A 6,614-nucleotide genomic window follows, 5' to 3' on the forward strand; every position below is an offset into this window, starting at 1 on the left:
ATCACGATACAGTGGACGGCCGGTTCCTGAGAAAGCATGACTTGATCGTTAGGTTCCTGATGGGTGCCAGAAGGTTAAATCCTCCTAGGACACCCATTATACCCTCCTGGGACCTCTCTATTGTCCTGGCTGGACTTTAGAGGGTTCTTTGAGCCACTAGATTCAGTCAAGCCAAAGTTCCTGTCTCTCAAGACAGCACTCCTGATCGTGCTCATATCCATCAAGAGGGTCGGGGACCTCCAAACATTTTTGGTAAGTGAAGAGTGGCTTGTTTTTGGACCAGCCTAAACTCACATTGTCCTGAGACCGCAGCCTGGACACATGGACAAGTTTCCCACCACTCCCTTCTGAGACCAGGTGGCAAACCTACAAGCACTGCCCAAAGAGGAAACAGATCCAGCCTTGGTGTTGCTGTGTCCTGTAGAGTGCTTGGCATATACGTGGACTGCACTCAGAGCTTCAGGAGCTTCGAGCAGCTCCTGGTCTGCTTGAGAGGTCAGCAGAAAGGGAATGCTGTCTCTAAGCAGAGATTGGCCCACTGGATAGTGGATGTCATCACCTTGGTATTACCATTCCCAAGGTGAGCCGTGCACACTGGTGGTGAAGGTTCCTCCAGACGGAACTGGCTTGGTGTCACACTTGTTGCACCATTCCCCCTTACAAGGGGATACGAGCACCTTTCTTCTCCCAGTAGAGTTTCCCGGTTGGTGTACCCTGTTCGAACACCCACCAGCACACTCGGCAGTTAGGCTTGGTGGAGCAGTCTGATGCCAGGCCCAGTACTGGTATTAGCATGCCCGGAGTCCCGGTCAGCCCCTGTACTGTGCTAGATGTCCATATGGCATGATTCCTTACAGGTAATCCTATATTTCTCCATGTTAAGGTTTCCCTCTTGGTAAACCCATGTCTTTGCTGGCAGCTGCCTCAAAACCATTCTTTATGTAGTACTGCCCCCGGGGTCAGTCCAGAACAGTATCTCCACGTCACCTCCCTATGGGTAGGATGTAGTCTCCATAGCAACCTTTTCCCTAAGGCTCGCTTCCCCACCATTCTGCCAAGCTGAAAGCACAAATAGGAAAGATTTGAAGCAATCTTTCACTGAAGCTTTAAAAACTCTTCCAAAAACTTTTTGTGGACAGAACAGCTGCATGGCCTTCTCCAGTAGCGAAGTACTCACCCTTTTGGTCCCCTTTGGTACAAAGGTAATTGAATTTGCACTGGGGATTTGGGAAGGCTACGTAGGTATGCGGAGTGGCTCAGCATGCAAAATCCACTCTGCAATTTTCATTGGCGTTTTCTCTTAAACTCAGAGATGTTTGGCCTCACAAGTGAGACCATGTCGTTCAACATTATGTCTCCATTCTTTCCATCAGGGAACAAGGGTTATGTAGGTAACTGAGATGATCACAACTGATCCGTGATATGTGGTAACACAGTTCAGCACACGTGATTTACAGAATAATTTGCCAATTTACACATTTAAGCGATTTTAAACCACAACAAGAAGCAGCAAACGTGAATTCCACTCATTACCCTTGTTCTGTTTCCTGTGTGCAGAACAGCCGCACACACCCATAAAGCATGTTAAAAACAGATGCGCTCAAGAAAACTTGTACAGAGTTTTGCATTATTAACCAATATTTGTTCAGTGACTGCAAGCAAAATTACACGTGGGGCTGAAATGTTAGCTATCATGAAAAGTACATAAATCACAGCAATTCTTCTGGCCTTCTGGAAAGTATGTTCATTTACTATACATGTACTCAATACTTGGTAGGCGCTCCTTTTGCTTTAATTACTGCCTCAATTCAGTGTGCCATGGAGGTGATCAATTTGTGACACAGCTGAGGTGGTATGAAGCCCAGGTTTCTTTGACCATGGCCTTCAGCTCATCTGCACTTTTTGATCTCTTGTTTCTCATTTTCCTCTTGACAATAGCCCATACATTCTCTATGGGGTTCAGGTCTGTTGAGTTTGCTGGCAAACTCAAATTCTGACGTATTTAAAAAGAGTAGTGTAAGCAGCTATACATACCCAAATCAAAACAGTGGCATCAACCAGTGCTTATCATAGCAAAGGTCACATATCATAAGAATTACGTGAGAGGCGCCCAGGTTTATGGTGCTTAGAAGATTAATTCTGATCATGGCTTGTCTTGAAAAGTGTAGACAGTTTGACGTTCATTGTAGAAGTCACACTGCAGTACTGTGTGCTAAATCCTCTGACACTACTAGAATTTTGTCTGAGGTATAGTTTGATCACAACAGCCATTAATCGGGCTGATGGTAAACATGTCAAGCCAGCGATCAAAGACAATAGATTTTAACCTAGGATTATACGAATCTCTTAAGATTTTCAAAATTTGTCTCAGACGACCAAATCATGGCCAAAATCGCACACTGTTGCGGCATGGCGCAACAATGTCAGTGGGAAGGTCCAAACTCCACCATTAAGTTGCTGTCATCGGAAGCCTGCGTGTTACCAGATGTTGAAAGGGTCCTTTTGCACCACCATGGACCGTAACATATTGCTTGTTGCACCCTCCTGCATTCTTAACACACTCTGCGGTGTGCACAAACCTATTAAGGGTGTAATGAGCAGATTTCATGTACAAGTAGAAGCCCTATGATTACAACTGCCATCATTTGAAGTGCCACAAAAGGTTATCAAACATTACAAGATTTTTTCATTATTGATCGTACATAGTACAGAGGTCAAAATCATTGTGAAAATGTGATAATTATAGTATCACTGGCAACACTTTTCCTCTTTCAAGTCTCCTTTTATACCAACCCCTCCCCACAGCCGGTCATCAAGAATATTTTGGTCTGTGGTGTAAAAAAAGTTGGAGCAACCCTGATTATATATGGAGTGTACAGCTCCATTGTTGTGATGCACTGTACACTTTAAAATGCAAAACCGGACCGGACCATGGCATATGCTACAAGAGTTGTTTAGCAATAATCAAAGACTTTTCAAAGGTTACAAAAATAAAAATTCAAACAAGTACAATCAAGCCCAAAAGACCCATTCATACACATTTTTAAAAAATCTTGTATTTCTCTTCTATTTCTATATCGTACATAAAAATCTTTATAGTGAGAGATTTATTCAGTTATCAAGTGCCAAATAACACTTTTATTATTTCACCCACACCCATTACCAGATATTATATTTTCCAACAGCTGTTGCAGGGTCAGTTTTTGTCACTGCATTTGACTCATGATATAAACGGCACTGAAAGTGAGACAATTAGCAACTGAGTGTGAATAGGAGGTTCCATACATGAAAACAGAGACTAATGTGTGGATATATCCGTATACAAGTCAAGTCAGGTCACTTTTATTAACACATCACCACAGCACATGTGCCTTGGTGAGTGAAATTCTTGGGAGCTTGCTCCAGAAATTGCAGAAACAATTAACATATAACCATACAGACTTAAACAGGTGAAAATGTGCAATATGCACATACATATAATCGGTACACATAGTGTACTATTAGACATACTTACAGTTAACACAACACAATATACGCAATATGTACATACAGTTAGCACTACACATTATACACTATACAGAGAATGTATACATTCTACATTATGTAAACATATACGCATAAAAATATGCTAAGGTGCAACAGAGTGTACATGAACGGGATACAGAAATGTCATGGATGTGCTTCGGATGGTATCCAGTGGTAACAGGTAGGTTATTGTATTAAATGCAGTGTGTATGTAGTACATTAGTGTTGAAATGCTAAGTTAAAGTGCAGTGTGTGGCACACCATATTGTGAGAGTTTGCTGTAGGGTGCTGTAGGGTGTATTAGTTCTGACTGTTCATTAGTCTGATAGCCTGAGGGAAAAAGCTATCCCTCAGTTGGTTAGTGTGGGATCAGATGCTGTGGAGCTGTCTTCCTGGGGGCAGCAGAGAGAGCAGTCTGTGGGATGGGTGGCTGGAGTGACTGATGATCCTCCGGGATTTCCTTATATGGGTGTGTGTTCTCTGCTCTGTCTCCTGAAATCCACCACCAGCTCCTTGGTCTTGTCGATGTTGAGTGAGAGGTGGTTCTCCTGACACCATTTAGTCAGGGTGCTCACCTCCTCTCTGTAGGCCGCCTCATCGTTGTTGGTGATCAGGCCTATCACCGTTGTGTAGTCAGCGAATTTAATGATGGCGTTGGAGCTGTGTGTGGCTGTACAGTCATGTGTGTACAGGGAGTACAGGAGTGGGCTGAGGACACAGCCCTGAGGAGCACCAGTGTTGAGGGTCAGCGGGCATGAAGTGTTTTTGCCCATTCTGACCACCTGACTTCTGCCTGTCAGGAAGTCCAGGATACAGCTGCACAGAGATCTGTTTAGTCCCAGAGTCTGGAGCTTCACAACAAGTGTGACAGGCACTGTGGTGTTAAATGCTGAGCTGTAGTCCACAAACAGCATTCTCACATAGGTGTTCTTATTTTCCAGGTGGGAGAGAGCAGTGTGTAGGGTGAAAGCAATAGCATCCAATGAGGCACGCAGCACAGAGCAGATGTAATCTCTGACAAGTCACTTACTGAAGATGGGTGTGAGAGCAACAGGCCTCCAGTCATTTAAGCATGTGATTTTGTTTATCTTTTGTATGGGCACAAAGGTATATTTTTTGAAGCACAAGGGGGACCACAGACAGACAGAGGGAGACATTGAAAATATCGGTGAAAACATTGTACATGCCAAAAGTTCATGGGTGTTGTTATAACACATCTCTGAAGGTGCGATTGTTTATTTGCTGTGGTTCTTAAAAATTTCAGGCTCATTTGGACACACCCTTGAACTCGATTTCCTTCAGCAACTTATGCAATCGCTTGTTGAGAAAGTTTGCTTCGTCCACCTCACTGCAGGGCAAGACGAGAAGGAAAAAAAAGCAAAGATGTGGCAATTTAAAATACTTCCTATAATTATGTGTTTGTGTGTGTGTATTCTATTTATTTTGTGGTTGCTATAGTATTCAGAGTGGTGTTTAGTGTGTTGTTCTACAGTTACTACCCTTGTGAAAAAAAGTGTAATTAATTGTATTTAAAGTTCACTTTTTGTGTACTTCAGATCTCAAAAGTATACTTTTTTAAAAGTGCATTTCCAGATAACATAATATAATTTAAATTAAAGATCACTTAAGTGTACTTAAGAGAATACACTTTAATGATGATAGGTCTTAACATACTTAAGTGCATGAAGACCACTGTCAAAGAGACCTTAAAAGCAACAGAGGGGATGGTGGGCCCTCCCTCGCCTGAGGATGAGTTTGACGACTCAATGTCGATTTTGGCAACGGAAAAGGATTGGGACCGCCCTGACCAAGAAGGCCCTGCAGACCTCCAAAAGGAGCTCGTCAGGTTGCTTGGCAAGGCCGTCACGGAGATGCAGAAGTGCGCCAAGTCCCACTTAAGTGGTTCAAATATATCACTCAAAAGTTAAACTAAATGCAATTAATGTAATTTTAAATTGTAATATATTTGAAATTAATTACAAATAATATGCATTTGTGTGTTCAAAAACTGGCCTAATTCAAAAGATTATAACTAAAAATCTATATAATACTAATCTGCTCTTCTTTTTAAATATTTTCACACTTTTTATTAGCTACTAAATTATGCCTAAACCACATTTGTAAATTTGTTGTATTTGTATTTCTGTACACATTTGACTTAAATTAAGATCAGGGCCCATACTCATGAAAATATTTTGTTGTAGTGGTTGTAGTGACAAAGAAAAAATTTTTTTTAACTGATAACCCTACCCTTACGAAAAAGTAGTATGCTTAGAGTTTATTTTACTAAGTATACTTTATGTAGTAAGTATACAAATATCTGTGTTCTAGTAGTATACTTGTAAGTGTACTGTTTCAATACTCCTTGAGACAAAATTGGCCAAATTTCTATATAAAAGTATACTTTTAAGTATACTTTAAGTATAACAGTAGTAAACTTTGAGTAGTTTACCTCTATGTTTGTAGTTTGTACTGCAATTATACTAAAAGTGAACTTATAGGTTTACTGATAGTTTACTAGTTAAATACTTTGTACACTTTGAAGTATAGTCTCAGTAAACTACTAGTTTTATACTGCAAGTATACTCATAAGTTTTCTTTAAGTGAACTTTACATAATACTTTAAGTATACTACTATGTCACTATTTAGGTTTTAATGTGTATATATTTTGTTACATGAATATCTGAACATACAAAACATCCAAAAAAAGAACAGAGTATCTGCTTGTAAACAAAAACATTTTATTTTCGCTTCGTGCATTATTTTTTTTTAAACACTTTAATGTGTTTCAGAAAAAAATAAAGAAAGTTTTGAACAGAAATCTGAAAAAAAACTATAAATTGGATTCAGAATGATAATCAAAACAAGTCGATCAACACCTCAAAGCTTGACTATAATTATTACCTCTTCATCGGTCGACATTTTATTCCATAATGTCACAGTTTTGATGCTGTTTCATGCCAGATAATCGTGTTACACGTGTCAAATATATTTATAATTTTTGTAAGTATGAGTCAAGTATACTTGAATGTAATTTTAAGTATATTTCTGAGGAGTACATAAATTCCATTTCTGAGAAGTACATAAA

This window comes from Carassius gibelio, chromosome B3 (assembly GCF_023724105.1).
Source record: "Carassius gibelio isolate Cgi1373 ecotype wild population from Czech Republic chromosome B3, carGib1.2-hapl.c, whole genome shotgun sequence".
Lineage (NCBI taxonomy): Eukaryota > Metazoa > Chordata > Actinopteri > Cypriniformes > Cyprinidae > Carassius > Carassius gibelio.